Source organism: Rhinoderma darwinii, unplaced genomic scaffold (genome assembly GCF_050947455.1).
Source record: "Rhinoderma darwinii isolate aRhiDar2 unplaced genomic scaffold, aRhiDar2.hap1 Scaffold_530, whole genome shotgun sequence".
NCBI classification, from domain to species: Eukaryota; Metazoa; Chordata; class Amphibia; order Anura; family Rhinodermatidae; genus Rhinoderma; species Rhinoderma darwinii.
In genome coordinates, this window is record NW_027464079.1 from 190,073 (window position 1) to 217,020 (window position 26,948).

A 26,948-nucleotide genomic window follows, 5' to 3' on the forward strand; every position below is an offset into this window, starting at 1 on the left:
GCGGGCGGGCTGCTTTATTGGCTGTTTGCTGTTCCCCTACTCCACTCCACTATTTGACTGTTGTGCTGCATCAATCAATCAATCAATCAATCAATCAATCAATCAATCAATCAATCAATCAATCAATCAGTGGCTGGCTCAGGTGCAGCTCTTTAACTTACCTAAAAGGGAGGGCGGAGAGAAGACAAGGAAGGTGAATGAGGTGTTCCAATGTGAAATGCCGGAAACACAGAAACACAGACGACACACAACAAGAGGTGGCAATCTATTCATTAATTGCATTTAATCAATGAGCTCATTATCACTCATGCATTGTCCAACAGGTGTTGAAATAATGGGATTAAAAGGGGAGATCCCTTCAGAAAGACAGAAACAATAGCAAAGACAAAAAACACTTTTGGAATCTGCTTTTAGTCAACACATAAGGAAAGGGTGCACCGGTCCTGGAAATACTGCAATACCAGGTCAATGCGTGGAGTGGACAGAGCAAGCTCTATTTCCATCTCCCTGTTCTAAAAATCCATTTAATATATGGTCCCCAGATAGGGGACGTATCAGATATTAAACTGATAAGAACAGATACTACACTTGATCTTAGCCAAAAGGCCGAGAAGCGATAACCCGAACGGGCCGCGCGTTGCCCGAGCCTGCCCGATACTGCTGTTCAGCCCTTGCAGCGATTCAGCCTACTTCTAGGCAATTCCATGGGGCCCTGCAGGCTCACACACTCACAGCTACACGGGAGGTGAATAAAGGCCGGAGAGGAAGCCAGACAGGATTTGCTTCTTTTGCTTGCACCACAATGCAGTGCTGAAAGAGGAGGAATCTACATAAAAACGCCTTCCTGGCAACGCCCAAATGCCCTGCTGCCATGCAGATAAACACTGGCAGCGGCAGCAAGTGCATGCCCACAGCCACCCCTTGTTCCTTCACACCTTGTATCAGCTGTAATCCAGTCCAGTCCAGTGCTGCCTGCTGAGCAGCACTGACCAACACTGCCTGGGCCCAGGCTTTTATCTCTGAGGCCCCATTATGATGTCAGAAAGCTGGCTCTGGAATCCTGAGGGCTCCACTATGACACGTGCAAAGTTCCGTCTGAACTTTATATAAGACGGTGAGGCTCAGTCAGTCACTCAGTGTTGCCTGAGAGGGCAACACTGCAACAGCCGGCCGCCAGGCTGTCTTTTTTTTGCACAGCTAGTTGCCTCCAGGAGGCCACAAGAGGGAGACAAGGGACTGCAAAATGGAAAATAGGCATCCACCAACTTTACAGACAACTTCTCCTTGCTCCTACAACCTCCATCCTTGCACAGTTTGTTATTCTTCTAGGTAACATAGTAACAAATCCAAATTGCTGCTCTCTTTGTAGGCAAGCAAGGCTTTGTTGCAACTGCAATTCTTACTTCTTCTTGAAATGTAGGGACGACAGTACATTCCATCACATCCATCTAGTGTACACAGGTAGGTCCATTGTGGCGGGCAGGCGAGCGGGCGGGCTGCTTTATTGGCTGTTTGCTGTTCCCCTACTCCACTCCACTATTTGACTGTTGTGCTGCATCAATCAATCAATCAATCAATCAATCAATCAATCAATCAATCAATCAATCAATCAGTGGCTGGCTCAGGTGCAGCTCTTTAACTTACCTAAAAGGGAGGGCGGAGAGAAGACAAGGAAGGTGAATGAGGTGTTCCAATGTGAAATGCCGGAAACACAGACGACACACAACAAGAGGTGGCAATCTATTCATTAATTGCATTTAATCAATGAGCTCATTATCACTCATGCATTGTCCAACAGGTGTTGAAATAATGGGATTAAAAGGGGAGATCCCTTCAGAAAGACAGAAACAATAGCAAAGACAAAAAACACTTTTGGAATCTGCTTTTAGTCAACACATAAGGAAAGGGTGCACCGGTCCTGGAAATACTGCAATACCAGGTCAATGCGTGGAGTGGACAGAGCAAGCTCTATTTCCATCTCCCTGTTCTAAAAATCCATTTAATATATGGTCCCCAGATAGGGGACGTATCAGATATTAAACTGATAAGAACAGATACTACACTTGATCTTAGCCAAAAGGCCGAGAAGCGATAACCCGAACGGGCCGCGCGTTGCCCGAGCCTGCCCGATACTGCTGTTCAGCCCTTGCAGCGATTCAGCCTACTTCTAGGCAATTCCATGGGGCCCTGCAGGCTCACACACTCACAGCTACACGGGAGGTGAATAAAGGCCGGAGAGGAAGCCAGACAGGATTTGCTTCTTTTGCTTGCACCACAATGCAGTGCTGAAAGAGGAGGAATCTACATAAAAACGCCTTCCTGGCAACGCCCAAATGCCCTGCTGCCATGCAGATAAACACTGGCAGCGGCAGCAAGTGCATGCCCACAGCCACCCCTTGTTCCTTCACACCTTGTATCAGCTGTAATCCAGTCCAGTCCAGTGCTGCCTGCTGAGCAGCACTGACCAACACTGCCTGGGCCCAGGCTTTTATCTCTGAGGCCCCATTATGATGTCAGAAAGCTGGCTCTGGAATCCTGAGGGCTCCACTATGACACGTGCAAAGTTCCGTCTGAACTTTATATAAGACGGTGAGGCTCAGTCAGTCACTCAGTGTTGCCTGAGAGGGCAACACTGCAACAGCCGGCCGCCAGGCTGTCTTTTTTTTGCACAGCTAGTTGCCTCCAGGAGGCCACAAGAGGGAGACAAGGGACTGCAAAATGGAAAATAGGCATCCACCAACTTTACAGACAACTTCTCCTTGCTCCTACAACCTCCATCCTTGCACAGTTTGTTATTCTTCTAGGTAACATAGTAACAAATCCAAATTGCTGCTCTCTTTGTAGGCAAGCAAGGCTTTGTTGCAACTGCAATTCTTACTTCTTCTTGAAATGTAGGGACGACAGTACATTCCATCACATCCATCTAGTGTACACAGGTAGGTCCATTGTGGCGGGCAGGCGAGCGGGCGGGCTGCTTTATTGGCTGTTTGCTGTTCCCCTACTCCACTCCACTATTTGACTGTTGTGCTGCATCAATCAATCAATCAATCAATCAATCAATCAATCAATCAATCAATCAATCAATCAGTGGCTGGCTCAGGTGCAGCTCTTTAACTTACCTAAAAGGGAGGGCGGAGAGAAGACAAGGAAGGTGAATGAGGTGTTCCAATGTGAAATGCCGGAAACACAGAAACACAGACGACACACAACAAGAGGTGGCAATCTATTCATTAATTGCATTTAATCAATGAGCTCATTATCACTCATGCATTGTCCAACAGGTGTTGAAATAATGGGATTAAAAGGGGAGATCCCTTCAGAAAGACAGAAACAATAGCAAAGACAAAAAACACTTTTGGAATCTGCTTTTAGTCAACACATAAGGAAAGGGTGCACCGGTCCTGGAAATACTGCAATACCAGGTCAATGCGTGGAGTGGACAGAGCAAGCTCTATTTCCATCTCCCTGTTCTAAAAATCCATTTAATATATGGTCCCCAGATAGGGGACGTATCAGATATTAAACTGATAAGAACAGATACTACACTTGATCTTAGCCAAAAGGCCGAGAAGCGATAACCCGAACGGGCCGCGCGTTGCCCGAGCCTGCCCGATACTGCTGTTCAGCCCTTGCAGCGATTCAGCCTACTTCTAGGCAATTCCATGGGGCCCTGCAGGCTCACACACTCACAGCTACACGGGAGGTGAATAAAGGCCGGAGAGGAAGCCAGACAGGATTTGCTTCTTTTGCTTGCACCACAATGCAGTGCTGAAAGAGGAGGAATCTACATAAAAACGCCTTCCTGGCAACGCCCAAATGCCCTGCTGCCATGCAGATAAACACTGGCAGCGGCAGCAAGTGCATGCCCACAGCCACCCCTTGTTCCTTCACACCTTGTATCAGCTGTAATCCAGTCCAGTCCAGTGCTGCCTGCTGAGCAGCACTGACCAACACTGCCTGGGCCCAGGCTTTTATCTCTGAGGCCCCATTATGATGTCAGAAAGCTGGCTCTGGAATCCTGAGGGCTCCACTATGACACGTGCAAAGTTCCGTCTGAACTTTATATAAGACGGTGAGGCTCAGTCAGTCACTCAGTGTTGCCTGAGAGGGCAACACTGCAACAGCCGGCCGCCAGGCTGTCTTTTTTTTGCACAGCTAGTTGCCTCCAGGAGGCCACAAGAGGGAGACAAGGGACTGCAAAATGGAAAATAGGCATCCACCAACTTTACAGACAACTTCTCCTTGCTCCTACAACCTCCATCCTTGCACAGTTTGTTATTCTTCTAGGTAACATAGTAACAAATCCAAATTGCTGCTCTCTTTGTAGGCAAGCAAGGCTTTGTTGCAACTGCAATTCTTACTTCTTCTTGAAATGTAGGGACGACAGTACATTCCATCACATCCATCTAGTGTACACAGGTAGGTCCATTGTGGCGGGCAGGCGAGCGGGCGGGCTGCTTTATTGGCTGTTTGCTGTTCCCCTACTCCACTCCACTATTTGACTGTTGTGCTGCATCAATCAATCAATCAATCAATCAATCAATCAATCAATCAATCAATCAATCAGTGGCTGGCTCAGGTGCAGCTCTTTAACTTACCTAAAAGGGAGGGCGGAGAGAAGACAAGGAAGGTGAATGAGGTGTTCCAATGTGAAATGCCGGAAACACAGAAACACAGACGACACACAACAAGAGGTGGCAATCTATTCATTAATTGCATTTAATCAATGAGCTCATTATCACTCATGCATTGTCCAACAGGTGTTGAAATAATGGGATTAAAAGGGGAGATCCCTTCAGAAAGACAGAAACAATAGCAAAGACAAAAAACACTTTTGGAATCTGCTTTTAGTCAACACATAAGGAAAGGGTGCACCGGTCCTGGAAATACTGCAATACCAGGTCAATGCGTGGAGTGGACAGAGCAAGCTCTATTTCCATCTCCCTGTTCTAAAAATCCATTTAATATATGGTCCCCAGATAGGGGACGTATCAGATATTAAACTGATAAGAACAGATACTACACTTGATCTTAGCCAAAAGGCCGAGAAGCGATAACCCGAACGGGCCGCGCGTTGCCCGAGCCTGCCCGATACTGCTGTTCAGCCCTTGCAGCGATTCAGCCTACTTCTAGGCAATTCCATGGGGCCCTGCAGGCTCACACACTCACAGCTACACGGGAGGTGAATAAAGGCCGGAGAGGAAGCCAGACAGGATTTGCTTCTTTTGCTTGCACCACAATGCAGTGCTGAAAGAGGAGGAATCTACATAAAAACGCCTTCCTGGCAACGCCCAAATGCCCTGCTGCCATGCAGATAAACACTGGCAGCGGCAGCAAGTGCATGCCCACAGCCACCCCTTGTTCCTTCACACCTTGTATCAGCTGTAATCCAGTCCAGTCCAGTGCTGCCTGCTGAGCAGCACTGACCAACACTGCCTGGGCCCAGGCTTTTATCTCTGAGGCCCCATTATGATGTCAGAAAGCTGGCTCTGGAATCCTGAGGGCTCCACTATGACACGTGCAAAGTTCCGTCTGAACTTTATATAAGACGGTGAGGCTCAGTCAGTCACTCAGTGTTGCCTGAGAGGGCAACACTGCAACAGCCGGCCGCCAGGCTGTCTTTTTTTTGCACAGCTAGTTGCCTCCAGGAGGCCACAAGAGGGAGACAAGGGACTGCAAAATGGAAAATAGGCATCCACCAACTTTACAGACAACTTCTCCTTGCTCCTACAACCTCCATCCTTGCACAGTTTGTTATTCTTCTAGGTAACATAGTAACAAATCCAAATTGCTGCTCTCTTTGTAGGCAAGCAAGGCTTTGTTGCAACTGCAATTCTTACTTCTTCTTGAAATGTAGGGACGACAGTACATTCCATCACATCCATCTAGTGTACACAGGTAGGTCCATTGTGGCGGGCAGGCGAGCGGGCGGGCTGCTTTATTGGCTGTTTGCTGTTCCCCTACTCCACTCCACTATTTGACTGTTGTGCTGCATCAATCAATCAATCAATCAATCAATCAATCAATCAATCAATCAATCAATCAATCAATCAGTGGCTGGCTCAGGTGCAGCTCTTTAACTTACCTAAAAGGGAGGGCGGAGAGAAGACAAGGAAGGTGAATGAGGTGTTCCAATGTGAAATGCCGGAAACACAGAAACACAGACGACACACAACAAGAGGTGGCAATCTATTCATTAATTGCATTTAATCAATGAGCTCATTATCACTCATGCATTGTCCAACAGGTGTTGAAATAATGGGATTAAAAGGGGAGATCCCTTCAGAAAGACAGAAACAATAGCAAAGACAAAAAACACTTTTGGAATCTGCTTTTAGTCAACACATAAGGAAAGGGTGCACCGGTCCTGGAAATACTGCAATACCAGGTCAATGCGTGGAGTGGACAGAGCAAGCTCTATTTCCATCTCCCTGTTCTAAAAATCCATTTAATATATGGTCCCCAGATAGGGGACGTATCAGATATTAAACTGATAAGAACAGATACTACACTTGATCTTAGCCAAAAGGCCGAGAAGCGATAACCCGAACGGGCCGCGCGTTGCCCGAGCCTGCCCGATACTGCTGTTCAGCCCTTGCAGCGATTCAGCCTACTTCTAGGCAATTCCATGGGGCCCTGCAGGCTCACACACTCACAGCTACACGGGAGGTGAATAAAGGCCGGAGAGGAAGCCAGACAGGATTTGCTTCTTTTGCTTGCACCACAATGCAGTGCTGAAAGAGGAGGAATCTACATAAAAACGCCTTCCTGGCAACGCCCAAATGCCCTGCTGCCATGCAGATAAACACTGGCAGCGGCAGCAAGTGCATGCCCACAGCCACCCCTTGTTCCTTCACACCTTGTATCAGCTGTAATCCAGTCCAGTCCAGTGCTGCCTGCTGAGCAGCACTGACCAACACTGCCTGGGCCCAGGCTTTTATCTCTGAGGCCCCATTATGATGTCAGAAAGCTGGCTCTGGAATCCTGAGGGCTCCACTATGACACGTGCAAAGTTCCGTCTGAACTTTATATAAGACGGTGAGGCTCAGTCAGTCACTCAGTGTTGCCTGAGAGGGCAACACTGCAACAGCCGGCCGCCAGGCTGTCTTTTTTTTGCACAGCTAGTTGCCTCCAGGAGGCCACAAGAGGGAGACAAGGGACTGCAAAATGGAAAATAGGCATCCACCAACTTTACAGACAACTTCTCCTTGCTCCTACAACCTCCATCCTTGCACAGTTTGTTATTCTTCTAGGTAACATAGTAACAAATCCAAATTGCTGCTCTCTTTGTAGGCAAGCAAGGCTTTGTTGCAACTGCAATTCTTACTTCTTCTTGAAATGTAGGGACGACAGTACATTCCATCACATCCATCTAGTGTACACAGGTAGGTCCATTGTGGCGGGCAGGCGAGCGGGCGGGCTGCTTTATTGGCTGTTTGCTGTTCCCCTACTCCACTCCACTATTTGACTGTTGTGCTGCATCAATCAATCAATCAATCAATCAATCAATCAATCAATCAATCAATCAATCAATCAGTGGCTGGCTCAGGTGCAGCTCTTTAACTTACCTAAAAGGGAGGGCGGAGAGAAGACAAGGAAGGTGAATGAGGTGTTCCAATGTGAAATGCCGGAAACACAGAAACACAGACGACACACAACAAGAGGTGGCAATCTATTCATTAATTGCATTTAATCAATGAGCTCATTATCACTCATGCATTGTCCAACAGGTGTTGAAATAATGGGATTAAAAGGGGAGATCCCTTCAGAAAGACAGAAACAATAGCAAAGACAAAAAACACTTTTGGAATCTGCTTTTAGTCAACACATAAGGAAAGGGTGCACCGGTCCTGGAAATACTGCAATACCAGGTCAATGCGTGGAGTGGACAGAGCAAGCTCTATTTCCATCTCCCTGTTCTAAAAATCCATTTAATATATGGTCCCCAGATAGGGGACGTATCAGATATTAAACTGATAAGAACAGATACTACACTTGATCTTAGCCAAAAGGCCGAGAAGCGATAACCCGAACGGGCCGCGCGTTGCCCGAGCCTGCCCGATACTGCTGTTCAGCCCTTGCAGCGATTCAGCCTACTTCTAGGCAATTCCATGGGGCCCTGCAGGCTCACACACTCACAGCTACACGGGAGGTGAATAAAGGCCGGAGAGGAAGCCAGACAGGATTTGCTTCTTTTGCTTGCACCACAATGCAGTGCTGAAAGAGGAGGAATCTACATAAAAACGCCTTCCTGGCAACGCCCAAATGCCCTGCTGCCATGCAGATAAACACTGGCAGCGGCAGCAAGTGCATGCCCACAGCCACCCCTTGTTCCTTCACACCTTGTATCAGCTGTAATCCAGTCCAGTCCAGTGCTGCCTGCTGAGCAGCACTGACCAACACTGCCTGGGCCCAGGCTTTTATCTCTGAGGCCCCATTATGATGTCAGAAAGCTGGCTCTGGAATCCTGAGGGCTCCACTATGACACGTGCAAAGTTCCGTCTGAACTTTATATAAGACGGTGAGGCTCAGTCAGTCACTCAGTGTTGCCTGAGAGGGCAACACTGCAACAGCCGGCCGCCAGGCTGTCTTTTTTTTGCACAGCTAGTTGCCTCCAGGAGGCCACAAGAGGGAGACAAGGGACTGCAAAATGGAAAATAGGCATCCACCAACTTTACAGACAACTTCTCCTTGCTCCTACAACCTCCATCCTTGCACAGTTTGTTATTCTTCTAGGTAACATAGTAACAAATCCAAATTGCTGCTCTCTTTGTAGGCAAGCAAGGCTTTGTTGCAACTGCAATTCTTACTTCTTCTTGAAATGTAGGGACGACAGTACATTCCATCACATCCATCTAGTGTACACAGGTAGGTCCATTGTGGCGGGCAGGCGAGCGGGCGGGCTGCTTTATTGGCTGTTTGCTGTTCCCCTACTCCACTCCACTATTTGACTGTTGTGCTGCAATCAATCAATCAATCAATCAATCAATCAATCAATCAATCAATCAATCAATCAATCAATCAGTGGCTGGCTCAGGTGCAGCTCTTTAACTTACCTAAAAGGGAGGGCGGAGAGAAGACAAGGAAGGTGAATGAGGTGTTCCAATGTGAAATGCCGGAAACACAGAAACACAGACGACACACAACAAGAGGTGGCAATCTATTCATTAATTGCATTTAATCAATGAGCTCATTATCACTCATGCATTGTCCAACAGGTGTTGAAATAATGGGATTAAAAGGGGAGATCCCTTCAGAAAGACAGAAACAATAGCAAAGACAAAAAACACTTTTGGAATCTGCTTTTAGTCAACACATAAGGAAAGGGTGCACCGGTCCTGGAAATACTGCAATACCAGGTCAATGCGTGGAGTGGACAGAGCAAGCTCTATTTCCATCTCCCTGTTCTAAAAATCCATTTAATATATGGTCCCCAGATAGGGGACGTATCAGATATTAAACTGATAAGAACAGATACTACACTTGATCTTAGCCAAAAGGCCGAGAAGCGATAACCCGAACGGGCCGCGCGTTGCCCGAGCCTGCCCGATACTGCTATTCAGCCCTTGCAGCGATTCAGCCTACTTCTAGGCAATTCCATGGGGCCCTGCAGGCTCACACACTCACAGCTACACGGGAGGTGAATAAAGGCCGGAGAGGAAGCCAGACAGGATTTGCTTCTTTTGCTTGCACCACAATGCAGTGCTGAAAGAGGAGGAATCTACATAAAAACGCCTTCCTGGCAACGCCCAAATGCCCTGCTGCCATGCAGATAAACACTGGCAGCGGCAGCAAGTGCATGCCCACAGCCACCCCTTGTTCCTTCACACCTTGTATCAGCTGTAATCCAGTCCAGTCCAGTGCTGCCTGCTGAGCAGCACTGACCAACACTGCCTGGGCCCAGGCTTTTATCTCTGAGGCCCCATTATGATGTCAGAAAGCTGGCTCTGGAATCCTGAGGGCTCCACTATGACACGTGCAAAGTTCCGTCTGAACTTTATATAAGACGGTGAGGCTCAGTCAGTCACTCAGTGTTGCCTGAGAGGGCAACACTGCAACAGCCGGCCGCCAGGCTGTCTTTTTTTTGCACAGCTAGTTGCCTCCAGGAGGCCACAAGAGGGAGACAAGGGACTGCAAAATGGAAAATAGGCATCCACCAACTTTACAGACAACTTCTCCTTGCTCCTACAACCTCCATCCTTGCACAGTTTGTTATTCTTCTAGGTAACATAGTAACAAATCCAAATTGCTGCTCTCTTTGTAGGCAAGCAAGGCTTTGTTGCAACTGCAATTCTTACTTCTTCTTGAAATGTAGGGACGACAGTACATTCCATCACATCCATCTAGTGTACTCAGGTAGGTCCATTGTGGCGGGCAGGCGAGCGGGCGGGCTGCTTTATTGGCTGTTTGCTGTTCCCCTACTCCACTCCACTATTTGACTGTTGTGCTGCATCAATCAATCAATCAATCAATCAATCAATCAATCAATCAATCAGTGGCTGGCTCAGGTGCAGCTCTTTAACTTACCTAAAAGGGAGGGCGGAGAGAAGACAAGGAAGGTGAATGAGGTGTTCCAATGTGAAATGCCGGAAACACAGAAACACAGACGACACACAACAAGAGGTGGCAATCTATTCATTAATTGCATTTAATCAATGAGCTCATTATCACTCATGCATTGTCCAACAGGTGTTGAAATAATGGGATTAAAAGGGGAGATCCCTTCAGAAAGACAGAAACAATAGCAAAGACAAAAAACACTTTTGGAATCTGCTTTTAGTCAACACATAAGGAAAGGGTGCACCGGTCCTGGAAATACTGCAATACCAGGTCAATGCGTGGAGTGGACAGAGCAAGCTCTATTTCCATCTCCCTGTTCTAAAAATCCATTTAATATATGGTCCCCAGATAGGGGACGTATCAGATATTAAACTGATAAGAACAGATACTACACTTGATCTTAGCCAAAAGGCCGAGAAGCGATAACCCGAACGGGCCGCGCGTTGCCCGAGCCTGCCCGATACTGCTGTTCAGCCCTTGCAGCGATTCAGCCTACTTCTAGGCAATTCCATGGGGCCCTGCAGGCTCACACACTCACAGCTACACGGGAGGTGAATAAAGGCCGGAGAGGAAGCCAGACAGGATTTGCTTCTTTTGCTTGCACCACAATGCAGTGCTGAAAGAGGAGGAATCTACATAAAAACGCCTTCCTGGCAACTCCCAAATGCCCTGCTGCCATGCAGATAAACACTGGCAGCGGCAGCAAGTGCATGCCCACAGCCACCCCTTGTTCCTTCACACCTTGTATCAGCTGTAATCCAGTCCAGTCCAGTGCTGCCTGCTGAGCAGCACTGACCAACACTGCCTGGGCCCAGGCTTTTATCTCTGAGGCCCCATTATGATGTCAGAAAGCTGGCTCTGGAATCCTGAGGGCTCCACTATGACACGTGCAAAGTTCCGTCTGAACTTTATATAAGACGGTGAGGCTCAGTCAGTCACTCAGTGTTGCCTGAGAGGGCAACACTGCAACAGCCGGCCGCCAGGCTGTCTTTTTTTTGCACAGCTAGTTGCCTCCAGGAGGCCACAAGAGGGAGACAAGGGACTGCAAAATGGAAAATAGGCATCCACCAACTTTACAGACAACTTCTCCTTGCTCCTACAACCTCCATCCTTGCACAGTTTGTTATTCTTCTAGGTAACATAGTAACAAATCCAAATTGCTGCTCTCTTTGTAGGCAAGCAAGGCTTTGTTGCAACTGCAATTCTTACTTCTTCTTGAAATGTAGGGACGACAGTACATTCCATCACATCCATCTAGTGTACACAGGTAGGTCCATTGTGGCGGGCAGGCGAGCGGGCGGGCTGCTTTATTGGCTGTTTGCTGTTCCCCTACTCCACTCCACTATTTGACTGTTGTGCTGCATCAATCAATCAATCAATCAATCAATCAATCAATCAATCAATCAATCAATCAATCAATCAGTGGCTGGCTCAGGTGCAGCTCTTTAACTTACCTAAAAGGGAGGGCGGAGAGAAGACAAGGAAGGTGAATGAGGTGTTCCAATGTGAAATGCCGGAAACACAGAAACACAGACGACACACAACAAGAGGTGGCAATCTATTCATTAATTGCATTTAATCAATGAGCTCATTATCACTCATGCATTGTCCAACAGGTGTTGAAATAATGGGATTAAAAGGGGAGATCCCTTCAGAAAGACAGAAACAATAGCAAAGACAAAAAACACTTTTGGAATCTGCTTTTAGTCAACACATAAGGAAAGGGTGCACCGGTCCTGGAAATACTGCAATACCAGGTCAATGCGTGGAGTGGACAGAGCAAGCTCTATTTCCATCTCCCTGTTCTAAAAATCCATTTAATATATGGTCCCCAGATAGGGGACGTATCAGATATTAAACTGATAAGAACAGATACTACACTTGATCTTAGCCAAAAGGCCGAGAAGCGATAACCCGAACGGGCCGCGCGTTGCCCGAGCCTGCCCGATACTGCTGTTCAGCCCTTGCAGCGATTCAGCCTACTTCTAGGCAATTCCATGGGGCCCTGCAGGCTCACACACTCACAGCTACACGGGAGGTGAATAAAGGCCGGAGAGGAAGCCAGACAGGATTTGCTTCTTTTGCTTGCACCACAATGCAGTGCTGAAAGAGGAGGAATCTACATAAAAACGCCTTCCTGGCAACGCCCAAATGCCCTGCTGCCATGCAGATAAACACTGGCAGCGGCAGCAAGTGCATGCCCACAGCCACCCCTTGTTCCTTCACACCTTGTATCAGCTGTAATCCAGTCCAGTCCAGTGCTGCCTGCTGAGCAGCACTGACCAACACTGCCTGGGCCCAGGCTTTTATCTCTGAGGCCCCATTATGATGTCAGAAAGCTGGCTCTGGAATCCTGAGGGCTCCACTATGACACGTGCAAAGTTCCGTCTGAACTTTATATAAGACGGTGAGGCTCAGTCAGTCACTCAGTGTTGCCTGAGAGGGCAACACTGCAACAGCCGGCCGCCAGGCTGTCTTTTTTTTGCACAGCTAGTTGCCTCCAGGAGGCCACAAGAGGGAGACAAGGGACTGCAAAATGGAAAATAGGCATCCACCAACTTTACAGACAACTTCTCCTTGCTCCTACAACCTCCATCCTTGCACAGTTTGTTATTCTTCTAGGTAACATAGTAACAAATCCAAATTGCTGCTCTCTTTGTAGGCAAGCAAGGCTTTGTTGCAACTGCAATTCTTACTTCTTCTTGAAATGTAGGGACGACAGTACATTCCATCACATCCATCTAGTGTACACAGGTAGGTCCATTGTGGCGGGCAGGCGAGCGGGCGGGCTGCTTTATTGGCTGTTTGCTGTTCCCCTACTCCACTCCACTATTTGACTGTTGTGCTGCATCAATCAATCAATCAATCAATCAATCAATCAATCAATCAATCAATCAATCAGTGGCTGGCTCAGGTGCAGCTCTTTAACTTACCTAAAAGGGAGGGCGGAGAGAAGACAAGGAAGGTGAATGAGGTGTTCCAATGTGAAATGCCGGAAACACAGAAACACAGACGACACACAACAAGAGGTGGCAATCTATTCATTAATTGCATTTAATCAATGAGCTCATTATCACTCATGCATTGTCCAACAGGTGTTGAAATAATGGGATTAAAAGGGGAGATCCCTTCAGAAAGACAGAAACAATAGCAAAGACAAAAAACACTTTTGGAATCTGCTTTTAGTCAACACATAAGGAAAGGGTGCACCGGTCCTGGAAATACTGCAATACCAGGTCAATGCGTGGAGTGGACAGAGCAAGCTCTATTTCCATCTCCCTGTTCTAAAAATCCATTTAATATATGGTCCCCAGATAGGGGACGTATCAGATATTAAACTGATAAGAACAGATACTACACTTGATCTTAGCCAAAAGGCCGAGAAGCGATAACCCGAACGGGCCGCGCGTTGCCCGAGCCTGCCCGATACTGCTGTTCAGCCCTTGCAGCGATTCAGCCTACTTCTAGGCAATTCCATGGGGCCCTGCAGGCTCACACACTCACAGCTACACGGGAGGTGAATAAAGGCCGGAGAGGAAGCCAGACAGGATTTGCTTCTTTTGCTTGCACCACAATGCAGTGCTGAAAGAGGAGGAATCTACATAAAAACGCCTTCCTGGCAACGCCCAAATGCCCTGCTGCCATGCAGATAAACACTGGCAGCGGCAGCAAGTGCATGCCCACAGCCACCCCTTGTTCCTTCACACCTTGTATCAGCTGTAATCCAGTCCAGTCCAGTGCTGCCTGCTGAGCAGCACTGACCAACACTGCCTGGGCCCAGGCTTTTATCTCTGAGGCCCCATTATGATGTCAGAAAGCTGGCTCTGGAATCCTGAGGGCTCCACTATGACACGTGCAAAGTTCCGTCTGAACTTTATATAAGACGGTGAGGCTCAGTCAGTCACTCAGTGTTGCCTGAGAGGGCAACACTGCAACAGCCGGCCGCCAGGCTGTCTTTTTTTTGCACAGCTAGTTGCCTCCAGGAGGCCACAAGAGGGAGACAAGGGACTGCAAAATGGAAAATAGGCATCCACCAACTTTACAGACAACTTCTCCTTGCTCCTACAACCTCCATCCTTGCACAGTTTGTTATTCTTCTAGGTAACATAGTAACAAATCCAAATTGCTGCTCTCTTTGTAGGCAAGCAAGGCTTTGTTGCAACTGCAATTCTTACTTCTTCTTGAAATGTAGGGACGACAGTACATTCCATCACATCCATCTAGTGTACACAGGTAGGTCCATTGTGGCGGGCAGGCGAGCGGGCGGGCTGCTTTATTGGCTGTTTGCTGTTCCCCTACTCCACTCCACTATTTGACTGTTGTGCTGCATCAATCAATCAATCAATCAATCAATCAATCAATCAATCAATCAATCAATCAGTGGCTGGCTCAGGTGCAGCTCTTTAACTTACCTAAAAGGGAGGGCGGAGAGAAGACAAGGAAGGTGAATGAGGTGTTCCAATGTGAAATGCCGGAAACACAGAAACACAGACGACACACAACAAGAGGTGGCAATCTATTCATTAATTGCATTTAATCAATGAGCTCATTATCACTCATGCATTGTCCAACAGGTGTTGAAATAATGGGATTAAAAGGGGAGATCCCTTCAGAAAGACAGAAACAATAGCAAAGACAAAAAACACTTTTGGAATCTGCTTTTAGTCAACACATAAGGAAAGGGTGCACCGGTCCTGGAAATACTGCAATACCAGGTCAATGCGTGGAGTGGACAGAGCAAGCTCTATTTCCATCTCCCTGTTCTAAAAATCCATTTAATATATGGTCCCCAGATAGGGGACGTATCAGATATTAAACTGATAAGAACAGATACTACACTTGATCTTAGCCAAAAGGCCGAGAAGCGATAACCCGAACGGGCCGCGCGTTGCCCGAGCCTGCCCGATACTGCTGTTCAGCCCTTGCAGCGATTCAGCCTACTTCTAGGCAATTCCATGGGGCCCTGCAGGCTCACACACTCACAGCTACACGGGAGGTGAATAAAGGCCGGAGAGGAAGCCAGACAGGATTTGCTTCTTTTGCTTGCACCACAATGCAGTGCTGAAAGAGGAGGAATCTACATAAAAACGCCTTCCTGGCAACGCCCAAATGCCCTGCTGCCATGCAGATAAACACTGGCAGCGGCAGCAAGTGCATGCCCACAGCCACCCCTTGTTCCTTCACACCTTGTATCAGCTGTAATCCAGTCCAGTCCAGTGCTGCCTGCTGAGCAGCACTGACCAACACTGCCTGGGCCCAGGCTTTTATCTCTGAGGCCCCATTATGATGTCAGAAAGCTGGCTCTGGAATCCTGAGGGCTCCACTATGACACGTGCAAAGTTCCGTCTGAACTTTATATAAGACGGTGAGGCTCAGTCAGTCACTCAGTGTTGCCTGAGAGGGCAACACTGCAACAGCCGGCCGCCAGGCTGTCTTTTTTTTGCACAGCTAGTTGCCTCCAGGAGGCCACAAGAGGGAGACAAGGGACTGCAAAATGGAAAATAGGCATCCACCAACTTTACAGACAACTTCTCCTTGCTCCTACAACCTCCATCCTTGCACAGTTTGTTATTCTTCTAGGTAACATAGTAACAAATCCAAATTGCTGCTCTCTTTGTAGGCAAGCAAGGCTTTGTTGCAACTGCAATTCTTACTTCTTCTTGAAATGTAGGGACGACAGTACATTCCATCACATCCATCTAGTGTACACAGGTAGGTCCATTGTGGCGGGCAGGCGAGCGGGCGGGCTGCTTTATTGGCTGTTTGCTGTTCCCCTACTCCACTCCACTATTTGACTGTTGTGCTGCATCAATCAATCAATCAATCAATCAATCAATCAATCAATCAATCAATCAATCAATCAATCAATCAATCAGTGGCTGGCTCAGGTGCAGCTCTTTAACTTACCTAAAAGGGAGGGCGGAGAGAAGACAAGGAAGGTGAATGAGGTGTTCCAATGTGAAATGCCGGAAACACAGAAACACAGACGACACACAACAAGAGGTGGCAATCTATTCATTAATTGCATTTAATCAATGAGCTCATTATCACTCATGCATTGTCCAACAGGTGTTGAAATAATGGGATTAAAAGGGGAGATCCCTTCAGAAAGACAGAAACAATAGCAAAGACAAAAAACACTTTTGGAATCTGCTTTTAGTCAACACATAAGGAAAGGGTGCACCGGTCCTGGAAATACTGCAATACCAGGTCAATGCGTGGAGTGGACAGAGCAAGCTCTATTTCCATCTCCCTGTTCTAAAAATCCATTTAATATATGGTCCCCAGATAGGGGACGTATCAGATATTAAACTGATAAGAACAGATACTACACTTGATCTTAGCCAAAAGGCCGAGAAGCGATAACCCGAACGGGCCGCGCGTTGCCCGAGCCTGCCCGATACTGCTGTTCAGCCCTTGCAGCGATTCAGCCTACTTCTAGGCAATTCCATGGGGCCCTGCAGGCTCACACACTCACAGCTACACGGGAGGTGAATAAAGGCCGGAGAGGAAGCCAGACAGGATTTGCTTCTTTTGCTTGCACCACAATGCAGTGCTGAAAGAGGAGGAATCTACATAAAAACGCCTTCCTGGCAACGCCCAAATGCCCTGCTGCCATGCAGATAAACACTGGCAGCGGCAGCAAGTGCATGCCCACAGCCACCCCTTGTTCCTTCACACCTTGTATCAGCTGTAATCCAGTCCAGTCCAGTGCTGCCTGCTGAGCAGCACTGACCAACACTGCCTGGGCCCAGGCTTTTATCTCTGAGGCCCCATTATGATGTCAGAAAGCTGGCTCTGGAATCCTGAGGGCTCCACTATGACACGTGCAAAGTTCCGTCTGAACTTTATATAAGACGGTGAGGCTCAGTCAGTCACTCAGTGTTGCCTGAGAGGGCAACACTGCAACAGCCGGCCGCCAGGCTGTCTTTTTTTTGCACAGCTAGTTGCCTCCAGGAGGCCACAAGAGGGAGACAAGGGACTGCAAAATGGAAAATAGGCATCCACCAACTTTACAGACAACTTCTCCTTGCTCCTACAACCTCCATCCTTGCACAGTTTGTTATTCTTCTAGGTAACATAGTAACAAATCCAAATTGCTGCTCTCTTTGTAGGCAAGCAAGGCTTTGTTGCAACTGCAATTCTTACTTCTTCTTGAAATGTAGGGACGACAGTACATTCCATCACATCCATCTAGTGTACACAGGTAGGTCCATTGTGGCGGGCAGGCGAGCGGGCGGGCTGCTTTATTGGCTGTTTGCTGTTCCCCTACTCCACTCCACTATTTGACTGTTGTGCTGCATCAATCAATCAATCAATCAATCAATCAATCAATCAATCAATCAATCAATCAGTGGCTGGCTCAGGTGCAGCTCTTTAACTTACCTAAAAGGGAGGGCGGAGAGAAGACAAGGAAGGTGAATGAGGTGTTCCAATGTGAAATGCCGGAAACACAGAAACACAGACGACACACAACAAGAGGTGGCAATCTATTCATTAATTGCATTTAATCAATGAGCTCATTATCACTCATGCATTGTCCAACAGGTGTTGAAATAATGGGATTAAAAGGGGAGATCCCTTCAGAAAGACAGAAACAATAGCAAAGACAAAAAACACTTTTGGAATCTGCTTTTAGTCAACACATAAGGAAAGGGTGCACCGGTCCTGGAAATACTGCAATACCAGGTCAATGCGTGGAGTGGACAGAGCAAGCTCTATTTCCATCTCCCTGTTCTAAAAATCCATTTAATATATGGTCCCCAGATAGGGGACGTATCAGATATTAAACTGATAAGAACAGATACTACACTTGATCTTAGCCAAAAGGCCGAGAAGCGATAACCCGAACGGGCCGCGCGTTGCCCGAGCCTGCCCGATACTGCTGTTCAGCCCTTGCAGCGATTCAGCCTACTTCTAGGCAATTCCATGGGGCCCTGCAGGCTCACACACTCACAGCTACACGGGAGGTGAATAAAGGCCGGAGAGGAAGCCAGACAGGATTTGCTTCTTTTGCTTGCACCACAATGCAGTGCTGAAAGAGGAGGAATCTACATAAAAACGCCTTCCTGGCAACGCCCAAATGCCCTGCTGCCATGCAGATAAACACTGGCAGCGGCAGCAAGTGCATGCCCACAGCCACCCCTTGTTCCTTCACACCTTGTATCAGCTGTAATCCAGTCCAGTCCAGTGCTGCCTGCTGAGCAGCACTGACCAACACTGCCTGGGCCCAGGCTTTTATGTCTGAGGCCCCATTATGATGTCAGAAAGCTGGCTCTGGAATCCTGAGGGCTCCACTATGACACGTGCAAAGTTCCGTCTGAACTTTATATAAGACGGTGAGGCTCAGTCAGTCACTCAGTGTTGCCTGAGAGGGCAACACTGCAACAGCCGGCCGCCAGGCTGTCTTTTTTTTGCACAGCTAGTTGCCTCCAGGAGGCCACAAGAGGGAGACAAGGGACTGCAAAATGGAAAATAGGCATCCACCAACTTTACAGACAACTTCTCCTTGCTCCTACAACCTCCATCCTTGCACAGTTTGTTATTCTTCTAGGTAACATAGTAACAAATCCAAATTGCTGCTCTCTTTGTAGGCAAGCAAGGCTTTGTTGCAACTGCAATTCTTACTTCTTCTTGAAATGTAGGGACGACAGTACATTCCATCACATCCATCTAGTGTACACAGGTAGGTCCATTGTGGCGGGCAGGCGAGCGGGCGGGCTGCTTTATTGGCTGTTTGCTGTTCCCCTACTCCACTCCACTATTTGACTGTTGTGCTGCATCAATCAATCAATCAATCAATCAATCAATCAATCAATCAATCAATCAATCAATCAATCAATCAGTGGCTGGCTCAGGTGCAGCTCTTTAACTTACCTAAAAGGGAGGGCGGAGAGAAGACAAGGAAGGTGAATGAGGTGTTCCAATGTGAAATGCCGGAAACACAGAAACACAGACGACACACAACAAGAGGTGGCAATCTATTCATTAATTGCATTTAATCAATGAGCTCATTATCACTCATGCATTGTCCAACAGGTGTTGAAATAATGGGATTAAAAGGGGAGATCCCTTCAGAAAGACAGAAACAATAGCAAAGACAAAAAACACTTTTGGAATCTGCTTTTAGTCAACACATAAGGAAAGGGTGCACCGGTCCTGGAAATACTGCAATACCAGGTCAATGCGTGGAGTGGACAGAGCAAGCTCTATTTCCATCTCCCTGTTCTAAAAATCCATTTAATATATGGTCCCCAGATAGGGGACGTATCAGATATTAAACTGATAAGAACAGATACTACACTTGATCTTAGCCAAAAGGCCGAGAAGCGATAACCCGAACGGGCCGCGCGTTGCCCGAGCCTGCCCGATACTGCTGTTCAGCCCTTGCAGCGATTCAGCCTACTTCTAGGCAATTCCATGGGGCCCTGCAGGCTCACACACTCACAGCTACACGGGAGGTGAATAAAGGCCGGAGAGGAAGCCAGACAGGATTTGCTTCTTTTGCTTGCACCACAATGCAGTGCTGAAAGAGGAGGAATCTACATAAAAACGCCTTCCTGGCAACGCCCAAATGCCCTGCTGCCATGCAGATAAACACTGGCAGCGGCAGCAAGTGCATGCCCACAGCCACCCCTTGTTCCTTCACACCTTGTATCAGCTGTAATCCAGTCCAGTCCAGTGCTGCCTGCTGAGCAGCACTGACCAACACTGCCTGGGCCCAGGCTTTTATCTCTGAGGCCCCATTATGATGTCAGAAAGCTGGCTCTGGAATCCTGAGGGCTCCACTATGACACGTGCAAAGTTCCGTCTGAACTTTATATAAGACGGTGAGGCTCAGTCAGTCACTCAGTGTTGCCTGAGAGGGCAACACTGCAACAGCCGGCCGCCAGGCTGTCTTTTTTTTGCACAGCTAGTTGCCTCCAGGAGGCCACAAGAGGGAGACAAGGGACTGCAAAATGGAAAATAGGCATCCACCAACTTTACAGACAACTTCTCCTTGCTCCTACAACCTCCATCCTTGCACAGTTTGTTATTCTTCTAGGTAACATAGTAACAAATCCAAATTGCTGCTCTCTTTGTAGGCAAGCAAGGCTTTGTTGCAACTGCAATTCTTACTTCTTCTTGAAATGTAGGGACGACAGTACATTCCATCACATCCATCTAGTGTACACAGGTAGGTCCATTGTGGCGGGCAGGCGAGCGGGCGGGCTGCTTTATTGGCTGTTTGCTGTTCCCCTACTCCACTCCACTATTTGACTGTTGTGCTGCATCAATCAATCAATCAATCAATCAATCAATCAATCAATCAATCAATCAGTGGCTGGCTCAGGTGCAGCTCTTTAACTTACCTAAAAGGGAGGGCGGAGAGAAGACAAGGAAGGTGAATGAGGTGTTCCAATGTGAAATGCCGGAAACACAGAAACACAGACGACACACAACAAGAGGTGGCAATCTATTCATTAATTGCATTTAATCAATGAGCTCATTATCACTCATGCATTGTCCAACAGGTGTTGAAATAATGGGATTAAAAGGGGAGATCCCTTCAGAAAGACAGAAACAATAGCAAAGACAAAAAACACTTTTGGAATCTGCTTTTAGTCAACACATAAGGAAAGGGTGCACCGGTCCTGGAAATACTGCAATACCAGGTCAATGCGTGGAGTGGACAGAGCAAGCTCTATTTCCATCTCCCTGTTCTAAAAATCCATTTAATATATGGTCCCCAGATAGGGGACGTATCAGATATTAAACTGATAAGAACAGATACTACACTTGATCTTAGCCAAAAGGCCGAGAAGCGATAACCCGAACGGGCCGCGCGTTGCCCGAGCCTGCCCGATACTGCTGTTCAGCCCTTGCAGCGATTCAGCCTACTTCTAGGCAATTCCATGGGGCCCTGCAGGCTCACACACTCACAGCTACACGGGAGGTGAATAAAGGCCGGAGAGGAAGCCAGACAGGATTTGCTTCTTTTGCTTGCACCACAATGCAGTGCTGAAAGAGGAGGAATCTACATAAAAACGCCTTCCTGGCAACGCCCAAATGCCCTGCTGCCATGCAGATAAACACTGGCAGCGGCAGCAAGTGCATGCCCACAGCCACCCCTTGTTCCTTCACACCTTGTATCAGCTGTAATCCAGTCCAGTCCAGTGCTGCCTGCTGAGCAGCACTGACCAACACTGCCTGAGCCCAGGCTTTTATCTCTGAGGCCCCATTATGATGTCAGAAAGCTGGCTCTGGAATCCTGAGGGCTCCACTATGACACGTGCAAAGTTCCGTCTGAACTTTATATAAGACGGTGAGGCTCAGTCAGTCACTCAGTGTTGCCTGAGAGGGCAACACTGCAACAGCCGGCCGCCAGGCTGTCTTTTTTTTGCACAGCTAGTTGCCTCCAGGAGGCCACAAGAGGGAGACAAGGGACTGCAAAATGGAAAATAGGCATCCACCAACTTTACAGACAACTTCTCCTTGCTCCTACAACCTCCATCCTTGCACAGTTTGTTATTCTTCTAGGTAACATAGTAACAAATCCAAATTGCTGCTCTCTTTGTAGGCAAGCAAGGCTTTGTTGCAACTGCAATTCTTACTTCTTCTTGAAATGTAGGGACGACAGTACATTCCATCACATCCATCTAGTGTACACAGGTAGGTCCATTGTGGCGGGCAGGCGAGCGGGCGGGCTGCTTTATTGGCTGTTTGCTGTTCCCCTACTCCACTCCACTATTTGACTGTTGTGCTGCATCAATCAATCAATCAATCAATCAATCAATCAATCAATCAATCAATCAATCAATCAGTGGCTGGCTCAGGTGCAGCTCTTTAACTTACCTAAAAGGGAGGGCGGAGAGAAGACAAGGAAGGTGAATGAGGTGTTCCAATGTGAAATGCCGGAAACACAGAAACACAGACGACACACAACAAGAGGTGGCAATCTATTCATTAATTGCATTTAATCAATGAGCTCATTATCACTCATGCATTGTCCAACAGGTGTTGAAATAATGGGATTAAAAGGGGAGATCCCTTCAGAAAGACAGAAACAATAGCAAAGACAAAAAACACTTTTGGAATCTGCTTTTAGTCAACACATAAGGAAAGGGTGCACCGGTCCTGGAAATACTGCAATACCAGGTCAATGCGTGGAGTGGACAGAGCAAGCTCTATTTCCATCTCCCTGTTCTAAAAAATCCATTTAATATATGGTCCCCAGATAGGGGACGTATCAGATATTAAACTGATAAGAACAGATACTACACTTGATCTTAGCCAAAAGGCCGAGAAGCGATAACCCGAACGGGCCGCGCGTTGCCCGAGCCTGCCCGATACTGCTGTTCAGCCCTTGCAGCGATTCAGCCTACTTCTAGGCAATTCCATGGGGCCCTGCAGGCTCACACACTCACAGCTACACGGGAGGTGAATAAAGGCCGGAGAGGAAGCCAGACAGGATTTGCTTCTTTTGCTTGCACCACAATGCAGTGCTGAAAGAGGAGGAATCTACATAAAAACGCCTTCCTGGCAACGCCCAAATGTCCTGCTGCCATGCAGATAAACACTGGCAGCGGCAGCAAGTGCATGCCCACAGCCACCCCTTGTTCCTTCACACCTTGTATCAGCTGTAATCCAGTCCAGTCCAGTGCTGCCTGCTGAGCAGCACTGACCAACACTGCCTGGGCCCAGGCTTTTATCTCTGAGGCCCCATTATGATGTCAGAAAGCTGGCTCTGGAATCCTGAGGGCTCCACTATGACACGTGCAAAGTTCCGTCTGAACTTTATATAAGACGGTGAGGCTCAGTCAGTCACTCAGTGTTGCCTGAGAGGGCAACACTGCAACAGCCGGCCGCCAGGCTGTCTTTTTTTTGCACAGCTAGTTGCCTCCAGGAGGCCACAAGAGGGAGACAAGGGACTGCAAAATGGAAAATAGGCATCCACCAACTTTACAGACAACTTCTCCTTGCTCCTACAACCTCCATCCTTGCACAGTTTGTTATTCTTCTAGGTAACATAGTAACAAATCCAAATTGCTGCTCTCTTTGTAGGCAAGCAAGGCTTTGTTGCAACTGCAATTCTTACTTCTTCTTGAAATGTAGGGACGACAGTACATTCCATCACATCCATCTAGTGTACACAGGTAGGTCCATTGTGGCGGGCAGGCGAGCGGGCGGGCTGCTTTATTGGCTGTTTGCTGTTCCCCTACTCCACTCCACTATTTGACTGTTGTGCTGCATCAATCAATCAATCAATCAATCAATCAATCAATCAATCAATCAATCAATCAGTGGCTGGCTCAGGTGCAGCTCTTTAACTTACCTAAAAGGGAGGGCGGAGAGAAGACAAGGAAGGTGAATGAGGTGTTCCAATGTGAAATGCCGGAAACACAGAAACACAGACGACACACAACAAGAGGTGGCAATCTATTCATTAATTGCATTTAATCAATGAGCTCATTATCACTCATGCATTGTCCAACAGGTGTTGAAATAATGGGATTAAAAGGGGAGATCCCTTCAGAAAGACAGAAACAATAGCAAAGACAAAAAACACTTTTGGAATCTGCTTTTAGTCAACACATAAGGAAAGGGTGCACCGGTCCTGGAAATACTGCAATACCAGGTCAATGCGTGGAGTGGACAGAGCAAGCTCTATTTCCATCTCCCTGTTCTAAAAATCCATTTAATATATGGTCCCCAGATAGGGGACGTATCAGATATTAAACTGATAAGAACAGATACTACACTTGATCTTAGCCAAAAGGCCGAGAAGCGATAACCCGAACGGGCCGCGCGTTGCCCGAGCCTGCCCGATACTGCTGTTCAGCCCTTGCAGCGATTCAGCCTACTTCTAGGCAATTCCATGGGGCCCTGCAGGCTCACACACTCACAGCTACACGGGAGGTGAATAAAGGCCGGAGAGGAAGCCAGACAGGATTTGCTTCTTTTGCTTGCACCACAATGCAGTGCTGAAAGAGGAGGAATCTACATAAAAACGCCTTCCTGGCAACGCCCAAATGCCCTGCTGCCATGCAGATAAACACTGGCAGCGGCAGCAAGTGCATGCCCACAGCCACCCCTTGTTCCTTCACACCTTGTATCAGCTGTAATCCAGTCCAGTCCAGTGCTGCCTGCTGAGCAGCACTGACCAACACTGCCTGGGCCCAGGCTTTTATCTCTGAGGCCCCATTATGATGTCAGAAAGCTGGCTCTGGAATCCTGAGGGCTCCACTATGACACGTGCAAAGTTCCGTCTGAACTTTATATAAGACGGTGAGGCTCAGTCAGTCACTCAGTGTTGCCTGAGAGGGCAACACTGCAACAGCCGGCCGCCAGGCTGTCTTTTTTTTGCACAGCTAGTTGCCTCCAGGAGGCCACAAGAGGGAGACAAGGGACTGCAAAATGGAAAATAGGCATCCACCAACTTTACAGACAACTTCTCCTTGCTCCTACAACCTCCATCCTTGCACAGTTTGTTATTCTTCTAGGTAACATAGTAACAAATCCAAATTGCTGCTCTCTTTGTAGGCAAGCAAGGCTTTGTTGCAACTGCAATTCTTACTTCTTCTTGAAATGTAGGGACGACAGTACATTCCATCACATCCATCTAGTGTACACAGGTAGGTCCATTGTGGCGGGCAGGCGAGCGGGCGGGCTGCTTTATTGGCTGTTTGCTGTTCCCCTACTCCACTCCACTATTTGACTGTTGTGCTGCATCAATCAATCAATCAATCAATCAATCAATCAATCAATCAATCAATCAATCAATCAGTGGCTGGCTCAGGTGCAGCTCTTTAACTTACCTAAAAGGGAGGGCGGAGAGAAGACAAGGAAGGTGAATGAGGTGTTCCAATGTGAAATGCCGGAAACACAGAAACACAGACGACACACAACAAGAGGTGGCAATCTATTCATTAATTGCATTTAATCAATGAGCTCATTATCACTCATGCATTGTCCAACAGGTGTTGAAATAATGGGATTAAAAGGGGAGATCCCTTCAGAAAGACAGAAACAATAGCAAAGACAAAAAACACTTTTGGAATCTGCTTTTAGTCAACACATAAGGAAAGGGTGCACCGGTCCTGGAAATACTGCAATACCAGGTCAATGCGTGGAGTGGACAGAGCAAGCTCTATTTCCATCTCCCTGTTCTAAAAATCCATTTAATATATGGTCCCCAGATAGGGGACGTATCAGATATTAAACTGATAAGAACAGATACTACACTTGATCTTAGCCAAAAGGCCGAGAAGCGATAACCCGAACGGGCCGCGCGTTGCCCGAGCCTGCCCGATACTGCTGTTCAGCCCTTGCAGCGATTCAGCCTACTTCTAGGCAATTCCATGGGGCCCTGCAGGCTCACACACTCACAGCTACACGGGAGGTGAATAAAGGCCGGAGAGGAAGCCAGACAGGATTTGCTTCTTTTGCTTGCACCACAATGCAGTGCTGAAAGAGGAGGAATCTACATAAAAACGCCTTCCTGGCAACGCCCAAATGCCCTGCTGCCATGCAGATAAACACTGGCAGCGGCAGCAAGTGCATGCCCACAGCCACCCCTTGTTCCTTCACACCTTGTATCAGCTGTAATCCAGTCCAGTCCAGTGCTGCCTGCTGAGCAGCACTGACCAACACTGCCTGGGCCCAGGCTTTTATCTCTGAGGCCCCATTATGATGTCAGAAAGCTGGCTCTGGAATCCTGAGGGCTCCACTATGACACGTGCAAAGTTCCGTCTGAACTTTATATAAGACGGTGAGGCTCAGTCAGTCACTCAGTGTTGCCTGAGAGGGCAACACTGCAACAGCCGGCCGCCAGGCTGTCTTTTTTTTGCACAGCTAGTTGCCTCCAGGAGGCCACAAGAGGGAGACAAGGGACTGCAAAATGGAAAATAGGCATCCACCAACTTTACAGGCAACTTCTCCTTGCTCCTACAACCTCCATCCTTGCACAGTTTGTTATTCTTCTAGGTAACATAGTAACAAATCCAAATTGCTGCTCTCTTTGTAGGCAAGCAAGGCTTTGTTGCAACTGCAATTCTTACTTCTTCTTGAAATGTAGGGACGACAGTACATTCCATCACATCCATCTAGTGTACACAGGTAGGTCCATTGTGGCGGGCAGGCGAGCGGGCGGGCTGCTTTATTGGCTGTTTGCTGTTCCCCTACTCCACTCCACTATTTGACTGTTGTGCTGCATCAATCAATCAATAAATCAATCAATCAATCAATCAATCAATCAATCAATCAATCAATCAATCAATCAGTGGCTGGCTCAGGTGCAGCTCTTTAACTTACCTAAAAGGGAGGGCGGAGAGAAGACAAGGAAGGTGAATGAGGTGTTCCAATGTGAAATGCCGGAAACACAGAAACACAGACGACACACAACAAGA

At 47.7% G+C, this 26,948-nt stretch overlaps 18 non-coding genes across 18 annotated transcripts; all 18 read right to left on the bottom strand.

Moving 5' to 3' along the window:
• Positions 1–427: 427 nt before the first annotated feature.
• On the bottom strand, positions 428–618 carry LOC142722001 (U2 spliceosomal RNA). Its single transcript, XR_012874332.1, has one exon. It is a non-coding gene; the product is annotated as a U2 spliceosomal RNA (small nuclear RNA).
• Positions 619–1,902: 1,284 nt separating this feature from the next.
• On the bottom strand, positions 1,903–2,093 carry LOC142722002 (U2 spliceosomal RNA). The gene has a single exon (XR_012874333.1). It is a non-coding gene; the product is annotated as a U2 spliceosomal RNA (small nuclear RNA).
• Positions 2,094–3,385: 1,292 nt separating this feature from the next.
• LOC142722003 (U2 spliceosomal RNA) lies at positions 3,386–3,576 on the bottom strand. The gene has a single exon (XR_012874334.1). It is a non-coding gene; the product is annotated as a U2 spliceosomal RNA (small nuclear RNA).
• Positions 3,577–4,864: 1,288 nt separating this feature from the next.
• Positions 4,865–5,055, bottom strand: LOC142722006 (U2 spliceosomal RNA). Its single transcript, XR_012874336.1, has one exon. It is a non-coding gene; the product is annotated as a U2 spliceosomal RNA (small nuclear RNA).
• Positions 5,056–6,351: 1,296 nt separating this feature from the next.
• On the bottom strand, positions 6,352–6,542 carry LOC142722007 (U2 spliceosomal RNA). Its single transcript, XR_012874337.1, has one exon. It is a non-coding gene; the product is annotated as a U2 spliceosomal RNA (small nuclear RNA).
• Positions 6,543–7,834: 1,292 nt separating this feature from the next.
• LOC142722008 (U2 spliceosomal RNA) lies at positions 7,835–8,025 on the bottom strand. Its single transcript, XR_012874338.1, has one exon. It is a non-coding gene; the product is annotated as a U2 spliceosomal RNA (small nuclear RNA).
• A 1,297-nt stretch (positions 8,026–9,322) lies between these two features.
• Positions 9,323–9,513, bottom strand: LOC142722009 (U2 spliceosomal RNA). The gene has a single exon (XR_012874339.1). It is a non-coding gene; the product is annotated as a U2 spliceosomal RNA (small nuclear RNA).
• Positions 9,514–10,793: 1,280 nt separating this feature from the next.
• On the bottom strand, positions 10,794–10,984 carry LOC142722010 (U2 spliceosomal RNA). The gene has a single exon (XR_012874340.1). It is a non-coding gene; the product is annotated as a U2 spliceosomal RNA (small nuclear RNA).
• A 1,296-nt stretch (positions 10,985–12,280) lies between these two features.
• LOC142722011 (U2 spliceosomal RNA) lies at positions 12,281–12,471 on the bottom strand. Its single transcript, XR_012874341.1, has one exon. It is a non-coding gene; the product is annotated as a U2 spliceosomal RNA (small nuclear RNA).
• A 1,288-nt stretch (positions 12,472–13,759) lies between these two features.
• On the bottom strand, positions 13,760–13,950 carry LOC142722012 (U2 spliceosomal RNA). The gene has a single exon (XR_012874342.1). It is a non-coding gene; the product is annotated as a U2 spliceosomal RNA (small nuclear RNA).
• Positions 13,951–15,238: 1,288 nt separating this feature from the next.
• LOC142722013 (U2 spliceosomal RNA) lies at positions 15,239–15,429 on the bottom strand. Its single transcript, XR_012874343.1, has one exon. It is a non-coding gene; the product is annotated as a U2 spliceosomal RNA (small nuclear RNA).
• A 1,304-nt stretch (positions 15,430–16,733) lies between these two features.
• On the bottom strand, positions 16,734–16,924 carry LOC142722014 (U2 spliceosomal RNA). The gene has a single exon (XR_012874344.1). It is a non-coding gene; the product is annotated as a U2 spliceosomal RNA (small nuclear RNA).
• A 1,288-nt stretch (positions 16,925–18,212) lies between these two features.
• Positions 18,213–18,403, bottom strand: LOC142722015 (U2 spliceosomal RNA). Its single transcript, XR_012874345.1, has one exon. It is a non-coding gene; the product is annotated as a U2 spliceosomal RNA (small nuclear RNA).
• A 1,300-nt stretch (positions 18,404–19,703) lies between these two features.
• Positions 19,704–19,894, bottom strand: LOC142722018 (U2 spliceosomal RNA). The gene has a single exon (XR_012874347.1). It is a non-coding gene; the product is annotated as a U2 spliceosomal RNA (small nuclear RNA).
• Positions 19,895–21,178: 1,284 nt separating this feature from the next.
• LOC142722019 (U2 spliceosomal RNA) lies at positions 21,179–21,369 on the bottom strand. Its single transcript, XR_012874348.1, has one exon. It is a non-coding gene; the product is annotated as a U2 spliceosomal RNA (small nuclear RNA).
• A 1,292-nt stretch (positions 21,370–22,661) lies between these two features.
• Positions 22,662–22,853, bottom strand: LOC142722100 (U2 spliceosomal RNA). The gene has a single exon (XR_012874430.1). It is a non-coding gene; the product is annotated as a U2 spliceosomal RNA (small nuclear RNA).
• A 1,288-nt stretch (positions 22,854–24,141) lies between these two features.
• Positions 24,142–24,332, bottom strand: LOC142722020 (U2 spliceosomal RNA). The gene has a single exon (XR_012874349.1). It is a non-coding gene; the product is annotated as a U2 spliceosomal RNA (small nuclear RNA).
• Positions 24,333–25,624: 1,292 nt separating this feature from the next.
• On the bottom strand, positions 25,625–25,815 carry LOC142722021 (U2 spliceosomal RNA). The gene has a single exon (XR_012874351.1). It is a non-coding gene; the product is annotated as a U2 spliceosomal RNA (small nuclear RNA).
• Between the last annotated feature and the right edge of the window lie 1,133 nt (positions 25,816–26,948).